This window comes from Sapajus apella, unplaced genomic scaffold, assembly GCF_009761245.1.
Source record: "Sapajus apella isolate SASKATOON/1434 unplaced genomic scaffold, GSC_monkey_1.0 scaffold85, whole genome shotgun sequence".
Taxonomy (NCBI): Eukaryota; Metazoa; Chordata; class Mammalia; order Primates; family Cebidae; genus Sapajus; species Sapajus apella.
This window is the reverse complement of record NW_022437025.1, coordinates 3,176,253-3,188,238: the sequence shown is the minus strand read 5'-3', so window position 1 is coordinate 3,188,238 and position 11,986 is coordinate 3,176,253. Positions and strand designations below refer to the sequence as shown.

Genomic DNA, 11,986 nt, shown 5'->3' with positions numbered 1-11,986 from the left:
TCTCCACCCTCCCCTCTCCCACACCCCCACCTCTCCACCCTCCCCTCTCCCACACCCCTATCTCTCCACCCTCCCCTCCACCCACACTCCACCTCTCCACCCTCCCTTCTCCCACACCCCCATCTCTCTGCCCGCTCTTAGGAACAGTAAAGACATCTCATGTTTGCTCTCAAAGAGGAGAAAGGGAGAGGAGACAGCGGGGCTCAAGAGGAAGTGAATGGGAGGCCCACAAAAGACAAAGATGGAGGCTGCCGGAGCTTCCTGTCTCAGAATGGTGCCACAGGCGGGGCGGCCCTAATTGAAAAATCCAAAATTTGAAATGCTCCAACATCTAAAACTTTTTGAGGGCTGACATGATGCTCAAAGGCAATGTTCATTGGAGAGTTGGGGTTTTTGGATTCCTGAATTAGGGTTGCTCAGCCAGTAAGTATAATGCAAATATTCTTCCAAAACGCTTCCGGTCCAAGCAGCTCAGGTTAGGGATACACAGCCTGTATCACAAACAGAAATGGGTCCTTTGGGACGGTGCTAAGACATCCCATGTTTGCTAGTCAAATCTTCGCATCCCAATAACAAGAACCCAAACAAGAAGCTGTTCACATAATTTCACGTTCCTCTCGCTTCCTGGGTCCACTCACTCAACTCCTGCCAGGCACGTCTCCGCCGCATGCTGGGGCTCCCCTAGCCCGAGGGGGAGGGGAATAGGGTGACATCAAGTCCCCAGGAGCACAGGCAAGGTGCCCACTGGACTCAGGATGAGCTCCCAACCTCACCCACAGCAGACGCCATGGGCAGAAAGGATGGCGCAGGCGTGGCAGCCCAGGACAAGACCCTAGAGGCACAGCCCACTGAGGAATCCAGAGACCCTGCCCCAAGAGGCTGACGTGGGAGCTGGGCCTAAGGATGGGCAGAGGGGTGTCACTGTCCTCTTGGCAGGCGAGAGGTCCCACATCCGGGAGCTGTGGCTGCCAGGCACACTCGAGGATGCTCAGGGAGGGATGCCATAGCTGGGCCCCCGCCAGGCCCAGAGGAAGCTCTAAGGCTGTCATCCTGAAAGCGACAATGCCCGCAGAGGGCAGCCAGCAAGCGGAGGCCTAGTGCCAGACGGACTGGACAGCACAGGTGTCAGGCACACATCAAGCTGAGGCACCACGGTCGACAGTTCACTCCAAGACACTAGTGTCGCAACTGCCTGTTCCCAAACTAAGGAGCAGGCCCCAGGCACACCGCACCACCGAGGGTGGAGAGGGCACTGCAGTGGCCTGCACCTGCCTGCCTCCCAAGGCTCAGAGACACCAGCTCCTGCCTTCTGTAAATCAGCCTGTAGGACACCCTTGGAGGGAGCCTGTGCTCCCATTCAGACAAGGATATGGCCGGCTGGTGTCTCTGCTCTGGATGGCAGGCACCCTGGGCGTCCTGCCACAGAGCGCTCTTCTATGTTGACAGATAAACTGCCACCCCCGTACCCTCCTGCTTAGGCCAGCGGCCATGTCCACGCTCTGGGTCCACATCCTCCTCTCATCCCTCCGGTCACGTCCTCTCTGAAGCCTGCACTTGTCTGGTCATCTTTTGGGTTCCTTGCTAGCAAGTTAATGAATCTGACAGATTCTTGAGAAAAACTTGGCTAAGAAATTTCTTTTTCAAAAAATGTGCCCACAGCTGACCCAAGCTGTAAAATGTACCTAGAGTCCAGCAATTCCCTCGCAGACCCACGACCTGGCCTGGTGCACATCTGGCCTCCCCACTGGTGGTCCTGTTCCCTGCCTGCCCTGTGCCAGCCAGGCTTGGTGCCCACAGAGGCTCCTCGTGGCTCTGTGCTGCTGGCAGGGCCTCTCCTGGGTGCTGCCTCATGGCCTTTCTGCATGTTCTTCCCTCCCCTGACCCCCAACCCAAATAACCCCCTTATAAGAGACCTCCAAGCCCCCATCTAACTTAGACTCCCCAGCATCCTCTCTCTCGGCCTTTGGGTCTTTTCCTTCCCACCAATGACACGGTTGACAGCTACAAGGCATCTTCCCCAGGGAACTGCCATGGATAGCAGCCAAGCCCTCTGCTTTGCCTGGTGCTGCCTGAAAACCTGCTGCCCAGCACAGCACCCGGCTCCTGGCAGATGCGCGGTCACGGCTGAGGGGAGGCCCGAGAAGGTGCTCAGCAGTGCTCATGAGACACACGATGCAGAGGCCACAACACGGGGGCCTGGCTGCCCAACAATGGGAGCCCGGGGAGCCTGCGCAGTGTACAGACATGTGTTACTGCAACAGCAATGACGGGAAATGTTCAGTGTACTGCTAAAGCCATGAACGACCTTGTTCTCGTTTGACATACAGATTTGCTATTCTTTATGTTCTGCTCTTGGGAGGGGTGGGTAATGAACCCATGGCTTTGTGAGATTAAGGTGGTCAGAATCAAAATGAGCCACTTGTGTTAAAAACCCTAACAAACAGGGCTGGGGAAGGCCATGAAGCAGGGGTTCGAACATTAGCATGCCTGGTAATAAAGATCCAGCACAAAGACTGCACAAACCACAGCCCTGCACACAGGCCCTCGAAGCCTACTCAAAGCACACTGTGAGGACATCTGCCCAGCAACTGCCCACAACCTTCAGCCTGGCATCAGCCTGGGTGCTGATCCTTGTAGCAAGGATAATTATCTCAGAACAATCATGTGATCCTCATTTTTCCTTTAAAAACCTTTGTCTTCCTTGGCCTCTGCAGCTATGGATTGTAGACGTGGCAAGTGTCTGCCCACTGCAGTGCCCCACCCCCAGACAAATATCCCTTCTTTCAGGGAGCATCTCTGTTATTTAGGTGGACAGTGACAAGAAAGTTTAATTGTGTGTGTGAGTGTGTGTGTGCGTGTGTGTGTGTGTGTGTGTGTGTGTGAGAGAGAGAGAGAGAGAGAGAGAGAGAGACAAGATCTCACTCTGTCACCTAGGCCGGAGGGAGTGGTATGATCACGGCTCAGTGCAGCCGAAACCTCCCAGACTCAAGTGATCCACCATCTCAGCCTCCTGAGTAGCTGGGACCACAGGCATGGCTAATTTTTGTATTTTTTGTAGAGACTGGGTCTTGCTGTGTTGCCCAGGCTGATCTCAAACTCCTCGACTCAAGCAATTCGCTATCCTTGGCATCCCAAAGTGCTGGGATTGCAGGCGTAAGCCATGGCACCCGGCAGCCCTGACCACACCCCGGGTGGGCAGCTCTTCCACAGTCAGCCTTGAAACTTGCTCCCGCACAGGCAAAAGACAGGAAGTCCAGCGCCTGGTCACACGCAGATGTGCTGTGTGCTTTGGAGAGGCAAAGGAGAAAGGAAGAGCCTAACGAGCAGACAGAAAACCATTCCTGCAAAGAACTAATCCCACTCACGGGAAGGAGGCCAGCAACAAACGTGACACCTCCACAGCAGGAAGAGACCAGCATCTACTCGTGTTTCTCAAACTGCCAGAGTTTTTTATTTAATAAACTCAGAAAATCTCCACTGATTGAGCACCCCCTGCTGGTGTGACATAATCTCAACTCTTCCCAAAAGAGTACTAAAGAGGGAAGACAATAAAAGCGGTCTCAAGGGCCACTGTTTCAAACTCCAGCTTTGAGGTTGAGAAGGACTCCTCATGACTGTCTGAGAAGACACGTGGGGCCCCAGGGCACCATCTACACCACCCAGCCTTTGGCCACCGCACCCACCACTCAAGGGCACTGAGCGGAGAGAGCCCACAGAGCCCGGCGAGACCAGCTCCCAGGCATCCAGGATGCAGTGAGCCGGCGTGAGCTAGCTGGCTTCAGGGAGAACCATGGGCCTCAGGCCAATCAACCTGCCTGGCTACAGGGCCCCAAGGGACAGCCAGTCAACTGGCATTACTATCACAGACAGGACCAGAGAAGCACTGGGTTCCCTCCAAAGTAAAACCACTAGAAATGGGGGGAGGGGAAAGGAGAGGTAGAACCTCACCCCCTACCCAGGTACCAAATTTCTCGGCCACTCTCGGTACCAACAATGAATCACTGGGCTCTGTGGCTCACGCCTGTAATCCCAGCACTTTGAGGGGTCAAGGCAGGCGAATCACCTGAGGTCAGGAGTTCGAGACCAGCCTGACCAACATCGAGAAACCCTGTCTCTAATAAAAATACAAAATTAGCTGGGCCTGGTGATGCATCCCTGTAATCCCAGCTACTAGGGGGGCTGAGGCAGGAGAATTGCTTGAACCCAGGAGGCAGAGGTTGTGGTAAACCAAGATCGCACCATTGCACTCCAGCCTGGGCCACAAGAGCAAATCTCCATCTCAAAAAAAAAAAAAAAAAAGACTCATCCCATGCGACTATCAGTTCAGGGTGAAGAATCATTTTGGCACAAGAGCCATTCCAACACCTCAATCCACAGATGAGAACCGGAAGTCAGGGAAAAAGTCCGCTCAAGGTCACACAGCTCATGGTTGGGACAAAACCCAGCTCTTGCTCTACTACTGCACTGCCGTTTTTTATTAGACTTTCCAAATACTGATTCGATCTGATTTGAACATCCAGATAACATAAAATTTACCATGCTGGCTGGCTCAGCAGCACTAGGTGCACTCATATCGTTATACAAGCATCACCACCATCCTCCAGAACTCTTCATCTTCCCAGACCAAAGCTCTGCTGGCATTTACTAAGCACTCTCCATTCCCCTCCCCAGGCCCCGCCTTCCGCTTTCTGTCTCTATGAATTTGACTGCTCTAGGAATCCCACGTAGGTGGAATTGGATGGTGTCTGTCCTTCTGTGACTGGCTGATTTCACTGAGCATGGTGTTCTTAAGGGTCACAGTATCCTTCCTCTTCAAGGCTGAATAATATTCTGCAGCATGGATGGACCACACTGTGTTTGTCTATCACTTGATGATGGATATCTGGGTGGCTTCTGCCTTTCAGCTAGTGCAAATAGTGCTGCTAAGAACGTGTATAAAGATCATCTTCTCAAGACCTTGATTTCAGTTATCTGGGTATATACCTAGAACCAGGATTGCTGGGTCATATGGTAATTCCACGTTCATTTTTTGAGGAACAACCACACCGCTTCCCCAGCGCTGTACCACTTGACATTGCCACCCACCAGTGCACAAGGCTTATGGTTCCTCTGCGTCTCGGCCAGCACTGGTTACTTTCCCTTTTGTTGAGGTGGTGGCTGTTGCTTTACAGCGGCCATCCCAAGGAGTGTGAGGCGGCACTCCCTGCACTTTTCACTGGCACTGGCCAAATCGTTAATGATGCTGGGCAGCTTTTCCTGTGCTTATTGGCCATCTGTGTATCTTCTTTAGAGAAATGTCTATTCAAATCCTTTACTCATTTTTTTAATTTTTCTTTTTCTTCATTTTTCTTCTACTTCACAGAACTCACACTGGACTTCTGCCCATTTTGTCACTGGGTTGTTTGTTTTTGTTGCTGAGTTACAGGAGTTCTCTATGTACTCTGCATATTAACTCATATCAGATAGATGGCTTGCAAATATTTTCTCCCATTCTGTGGGTTGCCTTCATTCTGCTGGTTGTGTTTTGTAATGCATAGAATTTTAAAATTTTGATGCAACGCAATATATGTATTTTTTTCTTTCATTACCCACACTGCTAGAACTAAAAATTCCTAACCAATTCAGTCTAAATGAACACTAGTGAAGCAAGTACTGTGTCCTGGTCACCACCACACCCCCAGCCCTCCCACAGGACTTGGTGCATAATAAGTACTCAATAAATATTTACTGAACAAATAGACTACGCAAGAGAGTACCGAGCTGGAAAGAGAGACCAGATCATCTGAAGGTAGTTCCAAAAAGAGGCAATACAGAGCATTATGAGGAGTGAGATTTCTAGCTCACATATTCCCATCTCCTGCTGTATTCTTCAGAGTCCACTCAGGACACAGAAACCACCCATGGTTCTAACAGAGAGTCCTGTGTAGAGAAGGGGTAGCTTGGCGTTGAGGGATGAAAGGGCAGAGGGAGTCTAAGATGCCATAGAGTAGCAACCTCAGGAAGCAGCTGCCACCCCAGGGCTGGGAAAACATGGGGAAACAGAGGGAATTATTCCAACTCGGCAACTCAGAGTAAAAGAGCTGGTGGAGCTGAGGCGCAGACCACTGAGGGAGTGTGGGGCTCCAGCCCTCAGGTGGGTGGGTCGGTTTGTTTTGTTTGTTGTCATCCAGGCTGGAGTGCAGTGGGCTCACTGGCCTCACTGCAACCTCCACCTCCCAGGTTCAAGCAATTCTTCTGCCTCAGCCTCCCAAGTAGCTGGGACTACAGGCGCACACCACCACACCCAGCTAATTTTTTGGTATATTTAGTAGAGAGAGGGTTTCACTATGCTGGCCAGGCTGGTCTCAAACTCCTGACCTGAAATGATCCGCCCACCTTGGCCTCCCAAAGTGCTGGGATTACACGTGTAAGCCAGCACCCAGCCCATCTATTGTTTCTGAGGGGCCGGGAGGTTGGCCCAGTGAGCTAGGCAAACTGCAAACTGAGCAGGGAAGGAACTGCCCACCATGGGGTTGAAATGTTGCTATGGTGACACTCCTGCTCCACCAGCTCCAGGTAGCACCGCTGGGGACAGAGCCTGACAGGGATGCAGCTGGGGAGCAGGAAGGTGGTGCAGAGACCCTGTTGGTGTCATAGAAGGTGGGCTTAAGGCTGAGGGTCAGTAGCTGAGTAACTGGAACACCTGGTTGAATCTGCTACAACAAAACTCTACGTAGGAGGAAGAATTCTAAGCAAAAGTATTTTAGAATCAACAAACTTCCATTTCAAACCTAAAACTGGACAGACTTACAGCAACGGTTACGGAGTAACGTGTGAGGAGCCAAAGAAAGGTTCCTGATCATAGCAAATCACCTTTTGTGAAAGGAAGGAGAAACATGTGCACAAAGACTGGGTGTCCTAGTCAAGAAAGAAAAAGATGAATGTTATACAGGAAAAGAAATTCACATAAAGATATTAATTTAAATTATTCCAAAATATCTTGGGGCCTACGATGTGCCAAGCAACTGGCTAGGACTAGAGCCTTTAAAGACAGAGACAAAGCACATAGTTTCTTCAGCAGTAAAGGAGGTGGGTGTGCACTAAGGAAAGGAACCAAACAGGCTTGAAATTAAAACAAAACAAAAAGTAAGGTAAGAAAGCAGAGAGGAGGATCTAGAAAACGCAGATTTACAGGAAGAATGCAGCAGTATCACAGAGCCAAGATTCAATGTGCCAGTCACCCCAGCACACCAGTGACCCACATCTGCCAATTTAGTCTGATCTTGAGCTGTCAGAAGAATCTGCCACTTATAGTAACAATTCGAAAACAGAAATGGAAAAGCTTAAATAAAAAGACGAAGTATTGCCTCAGAAAAAGCCGGTTTCACTTTAATAATGGACAAAACACACTTTACCCCTAATTTTAAATTTTTCAAATAAAAATTATTAAAATCCTCTGGAGGGAGGATAAAAATAAAATATAAGATTCAATATACGAGGGAAAGGAGAAGAAAGGGAGGGAGAAGAGAAGAGAGAGGGATAGAAAAGTTCTACCACTAATTTTTTATGTTTTCTGAGACTACTGTAATCTTGATACCAAAACTCGACAAAGATAACATGAAGGGAAAGTACGAGAGTCTCACTCAAACACAGATTTTAAAATTATACAAAAAATTAGCAAACCAAATACATCACTATATAAAAAGATTACCGTAAATCCTCGCAGGGATTCCACCAAGATGGCCAAACAGGAAGGGCTCCGAGCACAGTTCCCAGCGAGAGACACACAGAAGGCAAGTGATCTCCACATTTCCAACTGAGGCGCCAGGTTCATTTCAATGGGACTCATTGGATAGTGGGTGTAGCCCAAGAGGGCAAACTGAGGCAGGGCAGGGCACTGCCCCATCCGGGAAGTGCAACTGATCAGAGGATCAGGGACTTCCCCACTCCAGGCACTCCGGTTCAGATACTGCACTTCTCCCACCGCCCTGGCAACCCACAGACCAGGAGATCCCCACCGGGCTGCAAAGTGTCGCAAGTTACCCGCACAGATCTGAGCAGCAGCTCCCACCAGCGCCGCAGGTTGTTGGCACAGATCTGGGCAGACATTTTGACTAGCACTGAAAGCGCCTGCAGGATGGAGCTACCCATTCCCCAGAAAGAAAGGGAGCTGAAAGCAGGGAGACAGGTGATATGGCTGGGCGGGTCCTACCCCCACAAAGACCAGCAAACTGAAGCCCTCTCACTTGAGAGTTTCGCAGCCAGCACATCAGTTCGAGCTCAACCCGGGACATTCAAGCTCGGTGGGGGAAAGGCTGTCCGCCATTACTGAGGCAGGTCTAAACCTACCTGTGTAAACAAAAGCCAGAGGAAGCTTACACAGCAGCTGGACTGAGTCTGTGACAGCCCAGCAGTGCCTCTGCAGGCAGACAAGGGACAGACTGCCCCCTCAAGTGGTTCCCTGACCCCTGTATAACTAAAAAGATGCCTCATACAGGAGAGCTCTGGCTGATAGCTTGCAGGTACCCTTCTGGGACAAAGCTGCCAGAGGGAAGATCAGGCAGCAATCCTTCCTGTTCTGCAAGCCCCATGGGTGATTCGCAGGCAAGCAAGGTCTGGAGTGGACCTCTAGCAGTCCTACAACAGAGGGACCTGACTGTTAGAAGGAAGACTAAAAAAAACAAAAAGAAATAGCTTCAACAGAAACAGAAAGGACATCCACTCAGAGACCCCATCCGAACTCACCAACTTCAAAGATCAAAAGTAGATAAATCCACAAAGATGGGAAGAAACCAGCACAAAAAGGATGAAATCATCAAGATCAGAACACCTCTGCTCCTCCAAGGGATCACAACTCCTCACCAACAAGGGAACAAAAGAGGATGGAGAATGAATCTGATGAACTGACAGAAGCAAGCTGCAGAAGGTGGGTAATAACAAACTTCTCTGAGCCAAAGAAACATATTCTAGGGCCAGGCGCAGTGGCTTACGCCTGTAATCCCAGCACTTTGGGAGACCGAGGCAGGTGGATCACGAGGTCAAGAGATCGAGACCATCCTGGTCAACATGGTAAAACCCCGTCTCTACTAAAAATACAAAAAATCAGCTGGGCATGGTGGCGCGTGCCTGTAATCCCAGCTACTCAGGAGGCTGAGGCAGGAGAAGTGCCTGAACCCAGGAGGTGGAGGTTGCGGTGAGCCGAGATCGTGCCATTGCACTCCAGCCTGCATAAACAAGAGCGAAACTCCATCTCAAAAAAAAAAAAAAAGAAAGAAAAAGAAACATGTTCTAACCCAATGCAAAGTAACTAAAAACCTTTTAAAAAGGTTAGATGAAATACTAACTCAATAATCAGATTCACCAGGGTTGAAATGAAGGAAAAAATCTAAGAGTAGCCAGAGAGAAAGGCTGGATCACCCACAAAGGGAAGCTCATCAGACTCACAGTGGATCTCTCAGCAGAAACCCTACAAGCCAGAATAAAGTGGAGGCCAATATTCAACATCCTTAAAGAAAAGAACTTTCAACCCAGAATTTCATATCCAGCCAAACTAAGCTTCATAAGTGAAGGAGAAATAAAATCCTTTCTGGACAAGCGATTGCTGAGAGATTTCGTCACCACCAGACCTGCCTTACAAGAGCTTCTGAGGGAAACACTAAATATGGAAAGGAAGAACCAGTACCAGCCCCTGAAAAAACGTACCAAATGGTAAAGACCAACAATGCAATGAAGAAACTGCATCAACTAACAGGCAAAGCAACCAGCAAGTAACAAAATGTCAGGATCAAATTCACACATAACAATAATAACATTAAATGTAAACAGCCTAAATGCCCCAATCAAAAGACACAGACTGGTAAACTGGATAAAAATTCAACACCCATCGGTGTGCTATATTCAGGAGACACATCTCATGAGCAAAGACACACATAGACTCAAAATAAAGGGAAGGAGGAGGATGTACCAAGCAAATGGAGAGCAAAACAAACAAAAAACAGGGGTTGCAATCCTAGTCTCTGATAAAATGGACTATAAACCAACAAAGATCAAAAGAGATGAAGAACAATACATAATGGTAAAAGGATCAATGCAACAAGAAGAGCTAACGATCCTAAATATATATGCACCCAATACAAGAGCACCCAGATACATAAAGAAAGTTCTTAATGATGTACAGAGAGACTTAGACCCCCACACAATAATAGTGGGAGATTTTAAGACTCCACTGTCAATATTAGACAGATCAACAAGACAGAAAATCAACATGGACATCCAGGACTTGAATGCAGATGTGGACCAAGTGGACCTAAAAGACATTTACAGAACTCTCCACCCCAAATCCACAGAATATACATTCTTCTCAGCACATTACACCTACTCTAAAATTGACCACATAATTGTAAGTAAAGCACTCCTCAGCAAAGGCAAAAGAATGGAAATCATAACAAACAGTCTCTTAGACCACAGTGCAATCAAATTAGAACTCAGGAATAAGAAACTCACCCAAAACCACACAACTACACGGAAACTGAACAACTTGCTCCTGAATGGCAACTGGATAAACAATGAAATGAAGGCAGAAATAATGATCTTCTTTGAAACCAATGAGAATGAACACACAACGCACCAGAATCTCTGGGACACGTTTAAAACAAGGTCTAGAAGGAAATTTATAGCAATAAATGGCCTCATGAGAAGCAAGGAAACAGGAATGCTTTTACACTGTTGGTGGGAGTGTAAATTAGTTCAACCATTGTGGAAGACAGTGTGGCGATTCCTCAAGGATCTAGAAATAGAAATTCCATTTGACCCAGCAATCCCATTACTGGGTATATACCCAAAGGATTATTTATAAATTGTTCTATTATAAAGATGCATGCACATGTATGTTTACTGTGGCACTGTTTATAATAGCAAAGACCTGGAACCAACCCAAATCCCCATCAATGATAGACTAGACAAAGAAAATGTGGCACATATACACCATGGAATACTATGCAGTCATAAAAAAAAGGATGAGTTCGTGTCCTTTGTGGGGACATGGATGAATCTGGAAACCATTATTCTCAGCAAACTGACACAAGAACAGAAAACCAAACACCGCATGTTCTCACTCATAGGCAGGTTTTGAACAATAGGAACACATGGGCACAGGGAGTGGAACGTCACACACCAGAGTCTGATGGAGGGGTGGGGAGCTAAGGGAAGGACAGCAGGTGGTGGGGAAGTTGGGGAGGGATAACACTGGGAGAAATGCCTGATGCAGGTGATAGGGGGATGGAGACAGCAAACCACCATGGCATGTGTGCACCTATGCAACAATCCTGCAAGATCTGCACATGTAGCCCAGAACTTAAAGTACAATTAAAAATATATATATATCTAAAAAAAATTTTTAATAAAATAAAATAAAAAGATTATTGTAAGTCAGGTTTATCTCAGGAATGCAAGTATGGTCTATCATTTGAAAATCAATCATTGTAATTTCCCATGTTAGCAACAAAAGGAAGAAACATGATCTCAATGAATGCAAAATAACAAAAAAATAGCTAAAATTTAACACCCATTCATGAAAACAAGTATTAACAAACAGTAATGAAGGGAACTTTATTAACTTTAATAAGGCAACTGGATATAAAAAGCAACAAGTCAATTATACTTCCGTATATCACAAGAGCTAGCATGTACAATTTATTCTATTTTTATTCCTTTTTCAATCAGCTTCTTCAGGTTGAAGCATTTACAGCTTTTAAAAGGTGCCATTTATAACAGCAAGTAAAATTATAAGATACCCAGAAATAAATCTAGCTAGAGAATAAATCTAATTAAAGAGGCTTATTAAGGAAATTACAAAGTTTTACTGAAATAAGCCAAAATGAGAGAGAAGAGAGATACTATTTTCATGGACAGGAAGGCTAGATATCCTGAAGACAGCAATTCTCTCAAATCGATCTACAGATCAGATGAAAATGTCAATAGCATTTTGGGGAATTTGTAAACTGGTTGT

General features: G+C 47.5%; 1 protein-coding gene across 7 annotated transcripts in view; it reads right to left on the bottom strand.

Annotated features, from left to right (window-relative positions):
* Nucleotides 1–11,986, bottom strand: part of RGS12 (regulator of G protein signaling 12) — a 160,237-nt gene that overhangs the window by 106,967 nt on the left and 41,284 nt on the right. The gene's annotated exons all lie outside the window — the stretch shown is intronic.